The 22,741-nt window shown below is 37.1% G+C and overlaps 1 long non-coding RNA gene across 1 annotated transcript in view; it reads right to left on the bottom strand.

Annotated features, from left to right (window-relative positions):
• LOC117098937 overlaps positions 1-21,581 on the bottom strand; it is a 39,907-nt gene extending 18,326 nt beyond the window's left edge. Inside the window, exon 1 of the long non-coding RNA XR_004443654.1 lies at positions 21,375-21,581. This is a non-coding gene — a long non-coding RNA (uncharacterized LOC117098937). The remainder of the gene's footprint in view (positions 1-21,374) is intronic.
• Positions 21,582-22,741: the final 1,160 nt, after the last annotated feature.

The following is a 22,741-nucleotide window of genomic DNA, read 5'->3' as shown; positions in this document are numbered from 1 at the left end:
CCCAGATATTCATTCTTTAAATGAGTCTTTATTGAGATGACCTCACTTTATAACAGTGATTACTCTCGAGACACTGGGGATAAATCAAAATACAAAACCCAGAAATTTACTGCTATTATGAAGCATACGTTCCAGTGCAGAGGTAGACAATTTACAAAGTAATTAAAATGGAGGTTATTTTAAGTATATTACCTTGCTGTGGCACATATTTCAGAAACAACAAGAATGACAAAACCAAAACGAGGAAGAAGAAGTCTGAGTGACTGACAAAACAAAGTTATATTTCCTTGGTCACATGTAGTTATGAACTAACTGCGTGTACTAATATAAGGGAGCATTTCTTTAATTGGAGGAAAGGGCTCTCATGGCAGAACAAAAAATTAATAGTGAAGGCATATAATTGTTCTTATTGTTTCTACTTAAATGTAATGTATGTCACCTTCTCTCAAACCCCACTGGACAAGTGAGGTCACTGGAACAAATGGAAGGGAGAGATGCATTCTCCAATCATGGGAGACTGTCAAGCACCTGGGAGTAAACAGATATATATATATAGATCTTCACACCAGGAACACTGAAAGTTTGCAAACAGTACTTCAGACTAGTGGTAACAAGTTTTCGGGTAAGAGCTTTACAGGAAAAAAAAATGGAGACGGGACTGAGGCATACCAGGAGTTAGGCATTGTGGTATTAAAAATTAAGTAGATGAGTCAAAGGAGACCCAAGATAGCAGCTTTGGAGTGAAGTCTTGAGGGAGGTGAAGGAGTGGAGCAGAAGCACACTCTGCAGGATGAGCCCATGTGGAGCCCAGTGTGGGTGAAGCTGACTGAGAAAGGGTGGGAAGAACCGGAAACAAAAAGAGGTTCAGAGAAAAACTGTCTGAGGCAGATCAAGTGGGATTTTGAAGATCAGTTTGAGGGATTTGACTCTTACTCGTAGTGACATGAAAAGACATTGTGGGGTTTTGATCATAGAAGTGCCAGAGTGACTTAATTTTTTATAAGACCACTCTGGATGCTTTGTGAGTAAACTAAAATTTTCAAGAATCAAATAAGAGGACAATTGGGAAGTTATTTTTTTACCAGCTAGTAGAGATGACAGTGAAATATGCCAGAAAGATATCAGTGAGAAGAGGAATTTTTTTCTGCCTGTATTTACCAAGTGTGTTTATAGAAGTAGGATATTAAGGAAGGCATAGTGTCAAGCTTCCAAAAGAATGGACATGAAAGTGACTACATCAATAGGAAACTGTATATTAAAGTTGGAAGTTCAAAGGAAAGGTCTAGACTTTTAGGAAACTGAAATATATATATTATATTTTTAATATAACACACACATACAAATATATATAATTTGTATATATATTTTACTTTATTTTTGTCCCTCCTTAATAGTTTCAGGATGTGGCCATAGTGATCATATTTTTCAAAAAAGATCCAATAATAAATGTCTTCTTCAAAGAAGATATGTAACTCAAGTTGAAATCTACCAAAAATAAAAAGTAACTTATTCATAGAGAGAACACTATGTATTAGTCTGTTCTCACACTACTAATAAAGACATACCTTAGACTAGGCAATTTATAAAGGAAAGAGGGTTAATTAACTCAGAGTTCATGACTGGGGAGGTCTCAGGAAATATACAGTCATGGCAGAAGGGAAGGCAAACACATCCTTCTTCACAACATGGCAGGAGCGAGAAGTATGAAAACCGAGCAAAGGGGGAAGTCCATTATAAAACCATCACAGGAATCACATGAGGGAAATTGTCCCCATGATTCAATTACCTCCCACTGGGTCCCACCCACAATGGGAATTATGGGAACTATAATTCAAAATGGGATTCGTGTGAGGACACAGTCAAACCATATCATTCTATCCCTGGTCCCTCTCAAATGTCTTGTCCTCACATTTCAAAACAGTCATGCCTTTTCAACAGTCCTTTAAAGTCTCAACTCACTTCAGCATTAACTCAAAAGTCCAAGTCGAAGGTCTCATCTGAGACAAGGCAAGTCCCTTCTGCCTATGAGCCTGCAAAATCAAAAGCAAGTTAGTTACTTCCAAGATACAATGGGGGAACAGGCACTGGGCAAATACACCCACTGCAAATGGGAGAAATTGGCCAAAACAAAGAGACTACAGGGCTCATGCAAGTCTGAAATCCAATAGGATATTCATTAAATGTTAAAGTTCCAAAATTATCTCCTTTGACTCCATGTCTCACATCCAGGTCACACTGATGCAAGAGGTAGGGTCCCACAGCCTTGGGCAGCTCCCCCCAATGGCTTTGCAGGGTATAGCCCCCTTTCTGGCTGCTTTCATGAACTGGCATTGAGTGCCTGTGGCTTCTCCAGATACATGGTGCAAGCTGTCCATGGAGCTACCATTTTGGGGTCTGAAGGATGGTGACCCTCCTCTTACAGCTCCACTATAAAGTGCCCTTGTGAAGACTCTGTGTGGGGGTTCCAAACCCACATTTCTCTTCCACACTACCCCAGCAGAGGTTCTCCATGAGTGCTGCACCCCTGCAGCAAACTTCTGCCTGGACATCCAGGTATTTCCATACAACTTCTGCAACCTAGGCAGAGGTTCCTAAACCTCAATTCTTGTCTTCTTTGCACCCACAGGGCCAACACCATATGGAAGCTGCCAAGGTTTGGAGCTTACACCCTGTGACGCAATGGCCCAAGCCTGGATATTGACCCCTTTTACCATGGCTGGGGCTGAAGTAGCTGGGACACAGGGCACCATGTCCTGAGACTGCACAGAGTGGGGGTGCCCTGGGCCCAGGTCATGAAAACATTGTTCCTTCTAGGCCTCCAGGCCTGTGATGGGAGGGGTTGCTGTGAAGGTCTCTGACATGCCCTGGAGACAATTTTCTTATTGTCTTGGTGGCTAACATTTGGCTCCTCATTACTTATGCAAATTTCTGCAGTGGGCTTGAATTTTTCCTCAGAAAATGGGTTTTTCTCTTCTATCGCATCATCAGGCTGTAAATTTTCCTAACTCTTATGCTCTACTTCCTCTTGAATGCTTTGCCACTTAGAAATTTCTTCCACCAGATACCTAGATCATCTCTGTCAAGTTCAAAGTTCCAGGGATCTCTAGGGCAGGGACAAAATACTGCCAGTCTCTTTGCATAGTGAGAGTGAACTCTCCCATAGTGAGAGGGAACTCCAGTTCCCAAGAAGTTCCTCATCTCCACCTGAGACCACCTTAGCCTGGGCTTTATTTATATCACTATCAGCATTTTGGTCAAAGCCATTCGACAAGTCTCCAGGAAGTTCCAAATCTTCCTACACCTTCCTGTTTTCTGAGCCCTCTAAGTCTAGGAAGTTCTAAACTTTCCCATATTTTCCTATCTTATTCTGAGCCCTCCAAACTATTCCAGCCTCTCATGTTATCCAGTTGTAATGTCACTTCCACATTTTTGAGTATCTTAATATCAGCACCCCACTCTCTGTGATACCAATATAGAATATTAGTCCATTCTCAAACTACTAATAAAGACATGCCTGAAACTGGGTAATTTATAAATGAAGGAGGTTTGGTTGACTCATAGTTCAGTATGGATGGGGAGGTCTCCGGAATCTTACACTCATGGCAGAAGTGAAAGCAAACACACCCTTCTTTACATGGTGGCAGGAGAGAGAAAAATGAGAACAAATCGAAGGGGAAAGCCCCTCATAAAATCATCAGATATCATGAGAACTCACTCTCTATAATGGGAATCGCATGGGGGAAACCACCCCCAAGAGTCAATTACCCCCCACCAGGCTTCTCTCACAGCACATGGGGATTATGAGAACTATAATTTAAAATGTAATTTGGAGGTCAGGTGCAGTAGCTCATGCCTGTAAACCCAGCACTTTGGGAGACCAAGGCGGGTGGATCATGAGGTCACATATTCGAGACCAGCCTGATCAACATGGTGAAACCCTGTCTCTACTAACAATACAAAAATTAGCTGGGCATGGTGGCACATGCCTGTAATCCCAGCTACTTGGGAGGCTGATGCAGGAGAATTGCTTGAACCCAGGAGGCAGAGGTTGTAGTGAGCCAAGATCGTACCACTGCATTCCAGCCTGAGTGACAGAGTAAGACTCCATCTCGAAAATAAATAAATAAATAAATAATGAAATAAAATGTAATTTGGGTGGGGACACAGCCAAACCATATCATTGCATCCCTAGGCCCACCAAAATCTCATGTCCTCACATTTTAAAACACAATCATGCCTTTTCAACAGTTCTTTAAAGTCTCAACTCATTTTGACATTAACTCAAAAGTCCAAGTCCAAGGTCGGACAAGTCAAGTCCCTTCCGCCTATGAGCCCACAAAATCAAAAGCAAGTTAATTACTTCCTAGATACAATGGAGGAACAGGCATTGGGCAAATACACATAGTATGGGAGAAATTTGCCAAAACAAGAGACTACAGGCCCCATTCAAGTCTAAAATTCAAAAAGGCAGTCATTAAAATTTAAAGTTCCAAAATGATCTCATTTGACTCCATGTCGCACATCCAGGTCACACTAATGCAAGAGGTGGGCTCCCATGGCCTTGGGCACTGGGAAATTTATAAAGGAAAGAGATTTAATTGACTAATAGTTCAGCATACCTGGGGAGGCCTCAGGAAATTTATAATCATGGTGAAAGCAGATGTGAACATGTCCTTCTTCACATGGCAGCAGTAGAGAGAAGAATGAGAACTGAGAAAATGGTAAAGCCATCAGATCTCATGAGAACTTACTCACTATCTCGATAATAGCATGGGGGAACCACCCCCATGATTAATTATCTTCCACCCGTCCCTCCAATGATAAGTGGGGATTATGGGTACTACAATTCAAGATGACTTGGGTGAGGCCACAGCCAAGCCATATCACACTAATATTCACTAACAACTGTGTTTGTTATCTTCTTGCTGGGAAAATGTCAATCCCGTGTATTTCACTGATGATTATTAAGTGGAGCTGGAGATCTGATTTCTGGATGCAAAGAGAAAAGCATGTGCAGTCTCCAAGTCTGGCCTCTAAAGTGCACATTGCACAGTCCACTTTTCTCACCCCATTTGCCCTCTCTGATGCAGAAGAGCTATTGGAAAAATCTGGGGATTAATGGACAAAGAAACCATAGGATGGAAAGAATCCCGTTTGTCATCTTTCATTGGACATCAATACAAGATAAACAGCAATCTTTGCTGTGTTAAGCTGCCAAGATTTTGGGGTGAAGGTGGTTGTTTCTTATAGCCTCTGGTGGTACACACTTGGGATAAATAAGATTATATATGAAGAAGCAAGTGATAACAAGTATTGGTGAGAATGAGGAGGAAAGGGAACCCCTACACTGTTATGGAAATGTACCTTGTAATAGCCATTGTGGAAAACAGTATAAAAATTCCTCAAAAAATTAAAAAATAAAGCTCCAGTGATCCAGCAGTCCTACTACTGGGTATATATTCAAAAGATAATAAATCAATATGTTGAAGAGAAAACATCTCTTTCATATTCATTGCAGCAGTATTCAAAATTTCCGAGATATAAAAACAACGTATCTCTAGGCAGATAAACGGATAAAGAAAATGTGGTGTGTATATATACACAAACATATACACACACACATGTGCTGGAATAATATTCAGACTCAAAAAAGAAAACAATTCTGTCATTTACAAAATCATGGGTGAAACTGAAGGACATTATACTAAGTTAAGCCAGAAATGGAAAGAAAAATACTGCATGATGCCACTTATATGTGGAATCTAAAACAAAACCAAAAAAGGTTTAATACATAGAGAATGAAACAATGGTTAACAGCGGCAGGGAGGGAAGGGAATTAGGAATGTGGAGATGTAAGTCACAAGGTAAAAGTTGCAGTGATGTGGGTTGGATAAGTCTGAAGATTAAATCTATACATAAAGACTACAGTTTAAAATATTGTATACCTGAGATTTGCTAAGAGAAGATTTTAGGTGCTCTTAACACACACATTCACTTTCACACCCCCACATACACACACACAGTTACTATGTGAGCTGAAGGATTTGTCTATTGCATGATTTAAAATTTCACTATGTAAATGTGTATCAAAACTTCATGTTGTCCACATTAAATATATGTGATTCGAAAATAATAAAGGCATGCATGCATAGTGTTCATGGTGGTGCAAACTGGTGCTAACAATGTGGCGATATTGCTGAAAACCTTGCAAAAGTGCCCTTGCCCTTTGATCAGTTACATATTTTTAGAAATTTTTGGTAAAGGATAAAATCAGATATGTATCTAAGGTTTTAGCTCAAAGTCATTCACCTCAGATAGTTATAAATATTCTTATAGCACAAAAAATATAATAACGTCCAATAAAAAAACTGGCTGAGTAAAAAAAGAAAGTAAAACCTTTAAGATTACATCTTATTCTGAAATATGTTTTGAAAACATGTACAAATACTTCATAAATAATCACTGTAATGGTTTTGTTTATATTAATTTGCTTTGGTTAAACATATTAGTGCGGTTATTGTTTTTTCAGCTATGAATAATGAAATCCTTAAAAAACTGTATTTGAATTATAAAACAGAGCAAGGTAGACAAAAACCAATATAGCAGATTTTCCAGGAACAAATTTATACAAATATACAAAATAATCAATATAGAACCATGGCTCTATATTTTGTATAATATAACACTAATTATAACTATTAACAGTCATTTTATTTGTGATGTATTTTTTAGTACTTTCTTTGCAATATGCAATTTTCCTTAAGAACAACTTTATGGATTCTTGTGTTATTTAACGTTGGAAGAATGCTTTGACAGTCTGAATATGTGGGCCTCTCTCCCGTCATTTTCGGTAGTAAAGTGAAATCATTTTCAGTTTCCAGTGAATTCACTACTCTCTTAATTGCCCCCTGAGGAGCAAAGTGTCAGCAAGAATTTCTACCGAATCTTGCATAATGATTAAAAATGGAGAAACCAAGGCAGCTACAGAAAAGGTCACTGTATAATCTCCTCTTATTGAAACAAATAGATTTAATGGAAGTACTCCATCTTTTTGGTAGATATTGGTGACTTTTCTCAGTCTTGAAGAAAAGATCCCTTCCGATTTTATTATGCTCAATTAAATGCTATCTTTATGAGTTTCTTCTTTTCAACAGTAATGGGGTGAGAGTCTTTAACTTTCATTTTTTTCATCATGAAAATTAACTTAAATAAGGCTTAATTGTACTTTATCAAAGACTAGAAAAATATTCATTTCCACAGAAAAAGATTTGTATTCTCTTTTAGTTTCAGAGCTTAGGAATAAAGCCTGCTCAGCCTCTGAAAATAGCTGCCCACATTCCACTGTTTTGAGTATGGTTGAATACACACTCTTTTCCTTTAATATTTAGAAAATGTTTTCTATTGCAGAAAATGTAATTAACATTAAATTATAGACAGTTTATTATAGGAAAAGTGACCAAGTATACCTTATTCAAAACTCATATTTATAGATGAGAATTAAATTGAGTAATTGTAGAGTCCCCTAAATAATAATGATCATAATAATGACATTGTCAACAGCCAATATACTTTCTGGATACTAACAATCTTCTGGCCAACCTGATAAACACTTTTTGCACGTATTCAACTAATTTAATCCCCATATGTCTTTTACATATCAGTTTGTTACTCCCATTTTAGAGGGAGCAAACTGATTTTTATCAAGGTTAAATAATTTTTCTAGATCCCACAGTAGGCAAACTAAACTCTAAAATCATGGTTCAGGTATTTGAGGAAATTCATGAAATTTAGAGGCTGAAAAATATAGAACTTAAATTTTTTCATAATAAAAGCTACTCATCGTGAAAAAATATTTGCCTATGAACATACATATTTGTGCTTTGGTCACTGTAAACTTTAAGCTAACTGTATAAAAAAAATTTCTGAGAGGCAAATAATGTCTACAGAAAAAAATGTTTGCAGTAATGGTGTCATTTTACAGTATTTTACAAACTAGCAGTCCTTTCATTTGAGGTTTAGTATGCTTAAATCTAAAAACCAAAATGGAATTCTGTAAAATAATTCTATATAAATTAGCTTACTTTAGTTCACTAAGATTTTACTGATTGCTTTGTTTTATAAGGAAAATAAACTCATATATGACATTCTGGCTCATAATTCCTCAAGAGTTTTGCTTTAAAAAATTGTTCAAAAGACTGTGCTTAAAGTTTGGTTTACTTAGATATTGTGAAAATAATTTGAAATCAAAACACTTCATATGTAATAATAGTTGTAAGAGTCCCAATGTTAAAAGAAGCAAATCTATTTAAAACTTGTACATATTTTTCATGTGTTAAACAAGCTTAGAAAATCATACTATAACATTAATTCATATGGCTTAACTTGGTTATAAACTTACCTTTTTAAGAAAATTGAGTTTTATTCTCTTGCATTAAGACAACACATGATCTTTCAGATAATTGTAAGTAGTTACAAATATGTAAGCCCCAAGTATATATCTTAAATACATAATATATATTACAGATTATAAATATGTATATACATAATTTTGTAATGCTTATTTTAAATATTTTAAAGTTAGCATATGTTGATGTAACTAGTTTCTAAATATATCAATGGTAATTTTCTAGTTTTTCAATGTCCCATAAATTATTTAGCCAGTTTCTCCTTGTTTGGATATTTAGAGAGCATCATTTGATGCTATTGGGGAAAAGTCTAAGACATTTTTCTACACTGAGCAAAATAAATTTTAGGAAAAGCTTAATGGTAAAGCAAATGTGTTGTTGAGATAGTATCTTATATCTAAGATTAGTCGAATGACTAAAATTGTATCATCCCTTTTTACATCCATGTTTAAAAGGGCCAAGAGGAAACTTCCTAATGTATGAAATTGTACTTGTAAATGTTACCTGTCTTCGGCAGCTTTCATTTCCCTGATTAACACGCTCTTACAGGTGGAACGGACTATCACTTACAAAAAAGCCTGAGGCTTGAAATCCATGGTTCTTTGAATGTCAGATTGAGTTTATTTCTCAAACGTATGGTTTCTTATTTCGATGAAAATATATACTTACATTAGTCACACAAAATTCTTACTATGATTTTTAATTGTCTCTTTGTTTTGACAGGCCAGAATAACAAATTCGGGTTGATTTGTACCAATTATTCTACAGAATCTTATCTCTAAGAAACTTTCTCTACCTCCTAAATTTTAACTTTGTTCATCTCCTTAGTATTTATAGAAAGCCATGCTTCCATTCTGCTACATTGTGTAAATAAACATAAAAAATTTCTTGCTCAGGCACGGTGGCTCACGCCTGTAATTCCAGCACTTTGGGAGGCTGAGGTGGGCGAATCATAAGGTCAGGAGTTTGAGACCAGCCTGGCCAACATTGTGAAACCTCGTCTCTACTAAAAATACAAAAATGAGCTGAGCGTGATGGCGAGTGCCTGTAATTCCAGCTACTAGGGAAACTGAGGCAGAAGAATTGCTTGAACCTGGGAGGCAGAGGTTGCAGAGATTGTGCCACTGCACTCTAGCCCAGGCAATAGTGAGAGACTCTATTTAAAAAAAAAAAAAAAACCCAATAAAATGTCTTAGTCAATAAATATGTGTATCAAAAATTGATATTTTAAAAACTATCATATGGTTCTTGTCTTTGGTTCTGTTTATATGCTGGATTACGTTTATTGATTTGCGAATGTTGAACCAGCCTTGCATCCCAGGGATGAAGCCCACTTGATCATGGTGGATAAGCTTTTTGATGTGCTGCTGAATCCGGTTTGCCAGTATTTTATTGAGGATTTTTGCATCGATGTTCATCAGGGATATTGGTCTAAAATTCTCTCTTTTTGTTGTGTCTCTGCCAGGCTTTGGTATCAGGATGATGTTGGCCTCATAAAAAGAGTTAGGGAGGATTCCCTCTTTTTCTATTGATTGAAATAGTTTCAGAAGGAATGGTACCAGCTCCTCCTTGTACCTCTGATAGAATTCAGCTGTGAATCCATCTGGTCCTGGACTTTTTTTGGTGGGTAGGCTATTAATTGTTGCCTCAATTTCAGAGCCTGCTATTGGTCTATTCAGGGATTCAACTTCTTCCTGGTTTAGTCTGGGAGAGTGTAAGTGTCCAGGAAATTATCCATTTCTTCTAGATTTTCTAGTTGATTTGCGTAGAGGCATTTATAGTATTCTCTGATGGTTGTTTGTATTTCTGTGGGGTCGGTGGTGATATCCCCTTTATCATTTTTTATTGTGTCTATTTGATTCCTCTCTCTTTTCTTCTTTATTAGTCTAGCTAGCGGTCTGTCAATTTTGTTTATCTTTTCAAAAAACCAACTCCTGGATTCATTGATTTTTTGGAGGGTTTTTTGTGTCTCTATCTCCTTCAGTTCTGCTCTGATCTTAGTTATTTCTTGCCTTCTGCTAGCTTTTGAATGTGTTTGCTCTTGCCTCTCTAGTTCTGATTATCTCAATAGATGCAGAAAAGGCTTTTGACAAAATTCAACAGCCCTTTATGCTAAAAACGCTCAATAAATTTGGTATTGATGGAACGTACCTCAAAATAATAAGAGCTATTTATGACAAACCCACAGCTAATATCATACTGAATGGGCAAAAACTGGAAAAATTCCCTTTGAAAACTGGCACAAGACAGGGATGCCCTCTCTCACCACTCCTATTCAACATAGTGTTGGAAGTTCTGGCTAGGGCAATCAGGCAAGAGAAAGAAATCAAGGGTATCCAGTTAGGAAAAGAAGAAGTCAAATTGTCCCTGTTTGCAGATGACATGATTGTATATTTAGAAAACCCCATTGTCTCAGCCCAAAATCTCCTTAAGCTGATAAGCAACTTCAGCAAAGTCTCAGGATACAAAATTAATGTGCAAAAATCACAAGCATTCTTATACACCAGTAACAGACAAGCAGAGAGCCAAATCAGGAATCAACTTCCATTCACAATTGCTTCAAAGAGAATCAAATACCTAGGAATCCAGCTTACAAGGGATGTCAAGGACCTCTTCAAGGAGAACTACAAACCACTGCTCAGTGAAATCAAAGAGGACACAAACAAATGGAAGAACATACCATGCTCATGGATAGGAAGAATCAATATCGTGAAAATGGCCATACTGCCCAAGGTTATTTATAGATTCAATGCCATCCCCATCAAGCTACCAATGACTTTCTTCACAGAATTGGAAAAAACGGCTTTAAAGTTCATATGGAACCAAAAAAGAGCCCGCATTACCAAGACAATCCTAAGTCAAAAGGACAAAGCTGGAGGCGTCACGCTACCTGACTTCAAACTATACTACAAGGCTACAGTAACCAAAACAGCATGGTACTGGTACCACAACAGAGATATAGACCAATGGAACAGAACAGAGTCCTCAGAAATAATACCACACATCTACAGCCATCTGATCTTTGACAAACCTGAGAGAAACAAGAAATGGGGAAAGGATTCCCTATTTAATAAATGGTGCTGGGAAAATTGGCTAGCCATAAGTAGAAAGCTGAAACTGGATCCTTTCCTTACCCCTTATACGAAAATCAATTCAAGATGGATTAGAGACTTAAATGTTAGACCTAATACCATAAAAACCCTAGAAGAAAATCTAGGTAGTACCATTCAGGACATAGGCATGGGCAAGGACTTCATGTCTAAAACACCAAAAGCAACGGCAGCAAAAGCCAAAATTGACACATGGGATCTAATTAAACTAAAGAGCTTTTGCACAGCTAAAGAAACTACCATCAGAGCGAACAGGCAACCTACAGAATGGGAAAATATTTTTGCAACCTACTCATCTGACAAAGGGCTAATATCCAGAATCTACCAAGAACTCAAACAAATATACAAGAAAAAAACAAACAACCCCATCAAAAAGTGGGGAAAGGATATGAACAGACATTTCTCAAAAGAAGACATCCATACAGCCAACAGACACATGAAAAAATGCTCATCATCACTGGCCATCAGAGAAATGCAAATCAAAACCACAATGAGATACCATCTCACACCAGTTAGAATGGCAATCATTAAGAAGTCAGGAAACAACAGGTGTTGGAGAGGATGTGGAGAAATAGGAACACTTTTACACTGTTGGTGGGATTGTAAACTAGTTCAACCATTATGGAAAACAGTATGGCGATTCCTCAAGGATCTAGAACTAGATGTACCATATGACCCAGCCATCCCACTACTGGGTATATACCCAAAGGATTATAAATTACTCTACTACAAAGACACATGCACACGTATGTTTATTGCGGCACTATTCACAATAGCAAAGACTTGGAATCAACCCAAATGTCCATCTGTGACAGACTGGATTAAGAAAATGTGGCACATATACACCATGGAATACTATGCAGCCATCAAAAAGGATGAGTTTGCGTCCTTTGTAGGGACATGGATGCAGCTGGAAACCATCATTCTTAGCAAACTATCACAAGAAGAGAAAACCAAACACCGCATGTTCTCACTCATAGGTGGGAACTGAACAATGAGATCACTTGGACTCGGGAAGGGGAACATCACACACTGGGGCCTATCATGGGGAGGGGGGAGGAGGGAGGGAATGCATTGGGGAGTTATACATGATATAAACGTCATGCACATGTACCCTAGAACTTAAAGTATAATTAAAAAAAAAAAAAAACTATCATAAAATTTCTAAGTTATTTATATTTTAACATCATAGGATAAAAAATTCTCCACTAGGTTTATTGATTTAGTCAATATAGTAGATATTTGCCTTTATGTGTTGTCTAGCATATACAGTACTCATATTTCACAAAGATGTATCAAGTTGCATTTGAGGGACGTTGTTTCTTTCTGGCTCTGTGTTGTGTTTGGTAACTATTTATCCCATTTTTTATCCTTCCACTATGGAATCACAAAAGTGCCGGATCCTTCCCCTCCTCAATTTCCAGGAAAATAAATGATAGATGGGAAGTAGTGGGGGAGAGGGGTCATAGTAATGCCCAGCACATGCTGTCTCCCAGGTCTGAATTTTGATTAAGCAGCTAAGGATAAGGTAACTCATCCCTGAGTCTTATCAGTGGCTGTGATGGCAACATTCAATGCAGCTGTCAGATAATTGCTATTTGCAACATGAATCAATAATTTGAAAGAGCTCATACATTCTTAGCCCTTGGTTGTAATTTATGACCTCTAGTTTATAGAAATAGTGCAGATAATTATACTGTTAATTCATCATAGTAATGTAATATTACTTAAGACTTACCTTAGGCTATGTTCCCTGACAACTATTTTGCATGCACTATCTCACTACTTGTATTGCGCAGTGTTTGAAATAGTATTTAGCCCTCTAAGGGCACGCACGCTTGGATTCATAGCTCTAAATCTCGAGTTCCCGCTCTCAACCCTTCACTGTCCTACCTATTGTCAACCTATTTAGTTTCTTATCTATTATTTTCAACTCATGCAACATCTCTTGAGGACTTCATTTCTATGAGACAGGGCACTATACACTGGATTTACACAGTTTAATTTGATATTATCCCTGCCTTCGTTGCAGTTTATTAAGAAGAGACTGACATTTAAGCAGTGAAGTGAAATTGAATATGGTACTCACCATGATAGATGTCAGGGATAGGGAGAGGATTAATTAAAGATAATGGTCAGTTCATGGATCAGGGTCAGAATAGGATTTACAGCAAAGTGGCCTGCTAACACTTTAAAGATTATGAGGTATTTTGTGGCAGCCAAAATACAGGAGAGATTTTAAGAAAAGGTAACACCTTGACTACATTTTTGTAGCAAGGAAACAAAGTGCCATATGTTAGAAATGGAATTTAGATTGTCCTGAATAGAGAGAGGGGAAACACCTATGTAGGAAACAGCATGTGAAACTTTAAAATGTGGGCAAAGGCCAGATCATGGAAAGTGTCAAAGGTCATGATAACAATTTACACTATTTTGCTGCATTTAATAATAATATGCAGATATTTTTGAAAATAGATAATAAAAGGATCAATTAGAAATTTTGGAAGGTGTGTTTATATTTCAATTATATATTGAAAAGATTATAAAATTATGATTAATCTTTGCAATGGTAGCCAGTATTATATGTAGTGCATTATGACTTACAAATTCTAAGAGATTGAATGTAGATCCACTCCAACGAACTAAGAGCTTTTAAATTATGTATAATATTGCTTTTTATTCAAACTGTTGTGTCTTTCTGAGTTGTAGAATTAGCTCTGGGTAAATCGTATGTAGAGATTTGTCTTGACAATATTTTCATCTTCTGCATTCTCTGAAGTGCCCTCTCCCTCATCGTACCTTGTTTTCTCAAAATTCCTTTTGTAGTTCAATGATGCTTTTAAGCATTATCCACATGTAGTTCTCTTGGCACATGGGTTACTCCCCAGTGGCAGCAATCACAATTAAAAAAAAAAAACAACTTAGGTTAACAGTAGAGGCTATGTTTATTGGGGCTTTCTTTGTTTTTGTTTTTTGTTTGTTCTGAGACAGTCTCACTCTGTCGCCCAGGCTGGAATGCAGTGGTGCAATCTCAGCTCACTGCAACCTCCACCTCCCAGACTCAAGCAATTCTCATGCCTCAGCCTCTCTAGTAGCTAGGATTACAGGTGCCTGCCACCATGCCCGGCTAATTTTCTGTGTATTTAGTAGAGACAGGATTTCACCATCTTGGCCAGTCTGGTCTCGAACTCCTGACCTCAAACCATCTGCCCTCCTCAGTCTCACAAAGTGCTGAGATTACAGGCAGGAGCCACCATGCCTGACCAAATCTATGTTAATATAGTATCTCCATCTGAGTTTTATTATTTGGATAACCTAAAAAGTAGCCTTAATTGTTGAAATTTGAGTTGCAGCACGTGATTTGGTAAGTTGTGACCTTGTTAATAAGAATTTTTCAGCAGCAATTAAGAGTGTAGACATATCCAGAATATGTGTTGAATCGTTTATGGCTCCACAGTTTTCTGAGATTTATTATGCATCATACTTCACTGTCCTTAAAAAATTTCTTCCAGAAAGATTAATATGGCAACATCATGAAAAGCGGACTAAATCAGAGAAAAACTGCACCCGGACAGATTGGTTAGTGTGATCATAATGTCAAGGGAAATGAAACAAAATCTAGTGCTTTGAGGATCCAGGACTGAGGAAGTGGTAATGGCAACAGAAAGAAGCTAAAAGTTGCAGACATTACCAAAAATACATATACATATGTAATCTTTTTCAACTTACCGAAGGGGAGATAAGAGCCAAAATTTGTTCTACATTTTTGGTCCTAAGCTAATTAATTGAGAAGTCTTTAGGAGTGACAGGGGTAGGGGAGAGCGTACGGGTTTGATTTTAAACATAGATGAATGGGGACGACCACCTGGCAGACGGGCAATGCCATGGTGAAATAGAGAAATTTGGAAGTACTTGCCAATAGAGAGACAAGACTAGAGGGATGAAGGTATAGTTTTGGAAGAAAGAACAAACTAGTATTAGAAAATGAAATAGAAATAAATTAGAAAGGGAAAGCAATTCCTGAAAAGTATCCAGCGAACAAAGACAGAATACTAAAATCCAAGGGAATAGGATATTTCTTAAAGGAGATAGTGATCCATCTAGACTCTAGAATGTTGTTGTTGTCATATCAGAGTGTTCGGAGATTGTGGAGAATGAATAATGAGAAAATGCTTTGGATTTTGCTAGACAGGTGTCATTTATTATATTCAAAAGTGCATTTTCAGGAAGCCACAAGGGCAACCGCTAAATGAAAAGAAGGAATCCATCCTGAAAGAACAGAATAGATGGTGAAATAATTGATGTAGGTAGGAATGCTAACTAGACACTCTTTTGGTTATCATTGCAATACATATTGAAAGTATTTATTTTTGCCTCTGCAGATAGTCTGGAACTCAACCAAGGGCTTCTGTGTCATTATTTTGTATATCTCTGGAGCCTGACACAAAGCCTGCACATAGTGAGCATTTCAGGCATGCTTTAGAAGATCGTCACAGAATGTAAGGAGAGAAATGGAGAGGAATAATGGGGAGACATTAAAGGCAGCCAGCCAGTCAGGTAGCTAGCTTCTGTCCTCCTTCCCTCTCTCCCTTCCTTTCATCATGTTGTCTATACTTTTCCCAATCCGGGTCTATTCCATCATCTTATCATATTTCATTTTTTTTTTGTGGGGTGGGATGAGGTCTCTCCATCGCCCAGGCTGGAGTACAGTGGCGCGATCTTGGCTCACTGCAACCTCCGCCTCCCGGGTTTAGGTGATTCTCCTGCCTCAGCCTCTCGCATATCTGGAACTACAGGCAGGAGCCACCACACCCTGCTAATTATTTTGTATTTTTAGTAGAGGGAGAGTTTCACCACATTGGTTAGGCTGGTCTCAAACTCTAGACCTCAAATGATCTGCCTGCCTCGGCTTTCCAAAGTGCTGGGATTGCAGGCGTGTGCCACCGCGCCCAGCCATCTTATATTTCTAACTCTACCTGAATATGAAATGTTTCATCAAATCAGGGCTTCTTTATCCAACCTCCAATTATCAATGCCATTCTTGTTTCTTTGCCTTTGAAAATTAGATAAAGCCTGAAATTCTTATCCCACCAATCTTAAACCTGAAATTCTTGTCCCACTAGTCTTTGCAAATTTTTAATCAATGCTCAGCTGAAACATGACCTCCTTCTTGTTAATTTCAGCTACATATCTTTTTCCACAACTCCCGAAATACTTAACTGCCCTATAGATTTGACTGCCCAGCATATACTTAACACATATTCCTGCATACCTACGGAATGTCAGGCTTGGTAACACATCATTTAGCATAAGACAGTCTCACTCTGTTACCCAGGCTGGAGTGCAGTGGCGTGATCTCAGTTCACTGCAACCTCCGCCTCCTGGGTTCAAGTGATTCTCCCGTCTCAGCCTCCCTGAGTAGATGGGACTACAGGTGCCTGCCACAATCCCTGGCTAATTTTTTGTATTTTTTAGTAGAGACGGGGTTTCACTGTGTTAGCCAGGATGGTCTCAATATCCTGACCTCGTGATCTGCCCCCCTCAGCCTCCCAAAGTGCTAGGATTACAGATGCAAGCCACCATGTCCGGCCCTTACTTACCTACTTCTAAGTAAACTCATAAACCTTGTATAATGACTGTCTGTTATCAGCTGCCAAATGTGAAACACTAAATAACTACCATGGATTGATAAGTAATCTAAGCGGGGCTGATAAGCAAGAAGGGGATTGGTCTGCTTCTTCACAAATTGGATGTAAAATGAAATCACCTGAGGAGCTATAAACATCTTGAAGCCTGGATTCCACTCCAGAGATTGATTTAATTGAAGAGGAGTGAGGCCTGGACATAAAGAGTGCAAGATCTTCCCAGGTGATTCTAGTATTCACTAAAGTTTGAGAACCCCTCAATTAGTGCATAGTCAAGAAAAAGTTTTCAGTCTAGGAAAATCTTCGTGGTAAACATTGAAAACATTCTGGAATTCCCCGATTTAAGCTTACCTTGGCCCAGAGCTTCAATATGAAGAATTGATTGTGATAACTCTTTTGCATTCCTTGTTTTCAAGATGGTTCACTAGCTGCACAACTATCCACTCATAGTTTTCGGGCACCGCATGCAACTACCACCAACTGTAAGTCATACCGAGCTACTCAGTCTTCATGAAGACTATTAGATGCTGATTCAGCTCTCTAGCATCCTGCTTGGAAAGGCTGGGGCTTGCTCACTAACCAAAAGGTAGTACACATTGCTATAGGTAGTACACACTGATTTAATAAATTATAATTAATAAATCTACTCTGACATCTATAGAACATTTAAAGTTTTTTAAAATCCCCTGTGACTTCATTTAGTAAAGCAAATCATTTAGGTAAACACAATAATTGTATCTGAAAAATGGAGAAACTGAAGCTAAAAGTGGTTAAGTGACTTTGCTTTTCAGCTAGTTGTCAAAGTAAGATTAGAAGTTGGATATCTTAACCAAACTGCCAATGCTTTCCTGATTTCACAAGACTCCTTCCTTAATATCACCTACCGTGTGCTAGAGGACTACACCAAGTGCTTCAGGAGAAGAAAGAAATATATAAATCTCATTGTTCCTATTCTGATACTGTTTAAACTTACACTAGGAAGATAATATGCATATATCACATACTTTAGTCATAATTAAACAGACAGGAAGGCAGAAACGCAAACACCAAACTAGATATCCTGTTTTTCCCAAAGTCTAAAGCATCAGAGTTCTAAGTTTTGAATACAGTATCTCTTTTAGACAATTGATTTTTGTTACTTCTTTAAATATAAATGCTATCATAAGCCTACTGTATGTAAACGCACCTGAGAGCAAAAACTTACCCATACTCCAAGAATGACCCTGTATGGCAGCGGCATCTGAATGTGTTTGCTGAGCTACGGAATCTGGGAGTGGCCACTCCAGAGAGTCATTCCTTGTTTATGAGTAACATCTGAGCCCCCAGCCCAGCCCGTGGAACACAGGGTGTAGAGGGGATTTGGGAGTTGAATGAAGGTTGCCAGGTGAAGGTTGTTAGGTAAATGGTGCTACGTGAAAGTGCTATATGAACTGCATGCCTCTCACAAATGGTTGTGGTTCTTCGGCCCAGCCTGCTGCGACTGGACTTCTCCCCTGTAGGTAAGCCCCCCAGTAAAACTCCCTGTCTCAAAAAAAAAAAAAAATTATTCCAATTTCTCAGTATTAGTCATGGTATTTTCTTGATGTAAAATGTGTCCGAAAAACAGAGATTGAAAGAATAAATAAAATAAAAAAGTGTCAGAAAAACAGGGCCTGAAAGAATAAATAAAATAAAACAGTACTTCAGAAACAGGCAAGCAGCATAACACTTCCCATTACTGGTCCTTTTGTTCTTCAGGATCTATTTATTAGCTCCCTCCCTCTGCATTTAGAGTAGAATGAGAACTAAATATCTTTAAAAATGGAAAATAAAATGAAAAACATGAAGTCCAAGATAAAAGGTAACTGCAGTGTGAATTCATCTTTCCTCCTTGTGGTTTACTTAAATTGCCACTAAAATGAGTGCTTGTACTGCAAATAATCTCTTCATTCTTTATCCCTTATAGATATGTTCTGTACCTTTTGGGAGCATTGTGAAAATAATATTTATGTTGGGAAAGTAATCTGCTTTGACATTACAGAACCAAAGCATTTTTAATGAGCACCACGGGTATGTCTTTCTATAGGAATTTTGTTACAATACGTATTGTTAGAAAATCACTAGGACATTGTCTCATAAGTTCAAGGTAAAACCATTTATTATATATACCAGTTTACATACATCTAGTTAGATGTATGATTCATAACTTGATTACAATAGGAGTAAAACATATCACTAAAGAACTAGATAACTTTTCTACAGTATAACCATATTTTGATATTATTAGGTCTTTTAAAGATTTGTTACCTCTCGTTTTTTATATTCATTTATGCTGCTCAGATCAAACCAAGTAGGACATTTGCTGCTCAGTTACTAAGGAAGAAGAAATTTTAACAACTTGCCAAGTGTAGAGCTCCATTAAGTGACCGTAGGACTCCTTAGAATTGAAGAGGCTCCAAAAAAAGAGTATAGCATCCCGCTTTGATAAGCAACCTAGAATTTTTAAAAAGAGACTTTTACTTATAAATTGTTGCAGGTTTTATTTAGTTTATAGTGTTGAAATACTATTTGTATTTCGAAGTGTTGTATACAGTCCTGTAACAGGTACATTTACTAAAAATCAGTTCTTCAAGATGTTATACAGTCTTAAGCCATAAACTAACTGCTGTGTTCCAAACTTGCTACCAAAAAATAAAGTAAAATAAAATAAGACCCAATTATCCTCCTTTACATTTGAGGTTTTAATTTCAGAAATATTTCATTCAGATTACTTACTAGAGAAAAAAAAATCCAATTTGTAACTCTACCAGGACAAAATGTGATTTTACTTTTCACACGTTTGCATGGTAGCGAGATCTCACCAACAATGCTGATAATGCTAGACGGTGCATATCCCAAAAGCTAGGACAGCTTAGTGCATCAGAATCTCACATTTTCTTAAGGTAGTTTTTCCCAGAAAGTGATCATTATTGCCTCGTGTTCTGCTCAGGGATCATGAAGTCCTTCAAGAACATAGCTAGGTCTAATTGACTGTTATATCATTGACAATAATCATAAAAGGTATGTAAAGGTGTGTTGAATAACACAGTATTTGCTTTTTTTTTTTTTTGACTTTTGTAATCCAGAAATACATGAATGCCTTAAAAGTAGTTTTCCTAATGAATGCATAAACTCATCAGTGTGATTATTTGTGTAAGTTACTAATTTACTTTTTAAAATCTTTTATTTATCCATTGAAAATATATATTTTTAAACAATCACTTATATACTTTACACATTATTAATTTGATTGATAGGAACATACTCCTTAAGTAACCTTTTATTCATACTCATTTATTATCCAAAATATAAATATTTATAAGTAACATTTCTCTGATGGGAAATATTGATAAATATTTTTAAGACATTCTTTTATTCTGTAGGTCATTTAATTATATTTCACATGGAAAATGCCTTTAGTTCCAAGACAGATACCTGACAAGTAAACAGTTTTAATCTGATCTTTTTTAGCTACATTTATTAGAATTCAGAATTGGAATAGTCTAAGATTTCCTATGTCTATGACGGCTATTCTCTACCCTGACTTCTCTCAGAATTCAACTGGTCTTAGATTTAATTCAGCTTTTCATATTCCCATCATTTTACTGTCAAAGTAGGCTGACAGATTCATTTTATCTAGATATATGCAGACTTGGTGCAAGGCACAGACGGAAAGGATCTGGACTGATGCACTCAGCTATCAGGCACCTTCTATGCACTGCTGAACAACCCATTCCAGGCAGGGTTCAATGTCATGATTCATTGAGAGTTTGGCCCACCCAGGAATGGGGGCAAAGCAAAAAATGACAATACTTTTAACAATATTTCAAGAAGACAATTGTTGAAATGAAATACTCAAATCAGTTTCTTTGAATTCATCCCAGTGGATTGGTGACAGGTAGAATGCTGCTCTAATGAATTAGGGGAAAGTGATGGTTGCTTGAACTATATTGATGTGGTGGAGACACAGAGAAGAAGAGAAATTGGAAAGCTATTGAGAAAAATCAATAGGACTCGACCAATTGATTACGCAGGTTAAGCGAGAAAAGAGTCAATGATGACTTTTAGATTTTATATAAATTTTCATCCATAATTATCCATAAAATTGTCTGACAAAACAAAATGATATACTCAGTAGAACCTGAAATATAGCTCTTGTGCTCCAATAAAATTCTGTTCACTATAATGCAACTTACAATAATGTGAAATGTTGGAAACAGGAATACTACTGGATTATCAAGGAGTCAGTCTTCTGAAAGAGTTCAAATAGTTTCCTAAAGAGTAAATAAGGCGTGAGTGATGTTGGGGCTATTCTGGTACAAGTGAGTCAGGTACTAAAGGCAGGGCCATTTGCTATCATGTACTATCCACTCACATTCACATCGAGTGCTCACGGAAGTGTCTTCAACTCTGAATGTTCACAATGCTGTGTTTCAGTCTCAGAGTTCTGATACAGTGTTTTAGTCTCAAAATTCTGTCTCTGAACACTTTTGCAGTCTTAAAGAATATTGACAGCCTCCAAACCATTGGTTTTTTAAAAAAATTATGTCTCTTTATATTTCCCGTATTTAAAATTAAAACTCCACACAAACACACACGCACAAACACACACACACACACACACATACACATACATTATTATGTATGTCAGTCAGAGCGGTGACATCTTCTCTCACCATGTAGCCTCAAAGAAACTCCACTGTACCTGTGTGAGAGAAAGAGCGTAGAAAAATTCACATAGCAAGCAGGTTAGTATGAAAGTAGCACAATCCTTTAAAAGGATGGCATGGATCATCAGGCGTCACCACACAACACTTTGAGCACCACTGCTGCAGTATTAATAAAATGAATGGTATTTATTGACCATCTACTGTGTATGACAAAATATGCTACAGCCTAGTCATGTATTGTTATTTGATTTTCAATAGCTTAGAGAATGTTATTTTCATACAACATTTGGGCAATTGATGTCTAATGAGAAAAATGTTATTTGTCTAATGTAATGTTAGATAGGAAAAGAATTTCAAAGCCAGATCAATCTGCATCCAGAATCCATCTTTCCCCTATACATTATAATTTTACCAAGTAACAGTTAGTCAAATGGTGTTTGTTTAGAAATAATTATGAAAATTGCATTGGGAAACCATGTTGCCAGTACAAGATCTCTAAGGTTTCCTCCATATGTTTTTTTCTGCTTCTTATATAAGTGTCCAGTACTTTTGGGGATTAAAAAATCAAGTAATTAACTAGGCATCTGGAACTGACATATTTAGTTTTGTCTAACTAGTGGAGGTTTATATATGAGAGTTTCTTCATAAATTTATTTCAAATTTCACTTACTTTTGTGATAAAAACTCATTTTTCTAGATGTTACAGCCCCCAAGTTGAAAATCCAGGAGTGTGTGTTTGTATATGTGTGTATATTTTTAAAACTTAAGAAAAATATAGTTTAAAATTTATTCTAAAATACTGGTAATAATGCTAATATAAGACATGCCATGAGCAGAAAAAAATGATTTCTTGAAATAAAATTTAATAAAGTTTGGTCTTAAGTTGATTGGCC

The sequence above is a fragment of the Trachypithecus francoisi genome, unplaced genomic scaffold, assembly GCF_009764315.1.
Source record: "Trachypithecus francoisi isolate TF-2019V2 unplaced genomic scaffold, Tfra_2.0 Contig01474, whole genome shotgun sequence".
NCBI lineage: Eukaryota > Metazoa > Chordata > Mammalia > Primates > Cercopithecidae > Trachypithecus > Trachypithecus francoisi.
Note: the sequence above shows the minus strand (reverse complement) of the source record. Positions and strands in the feature narration are given on the sequence as shown.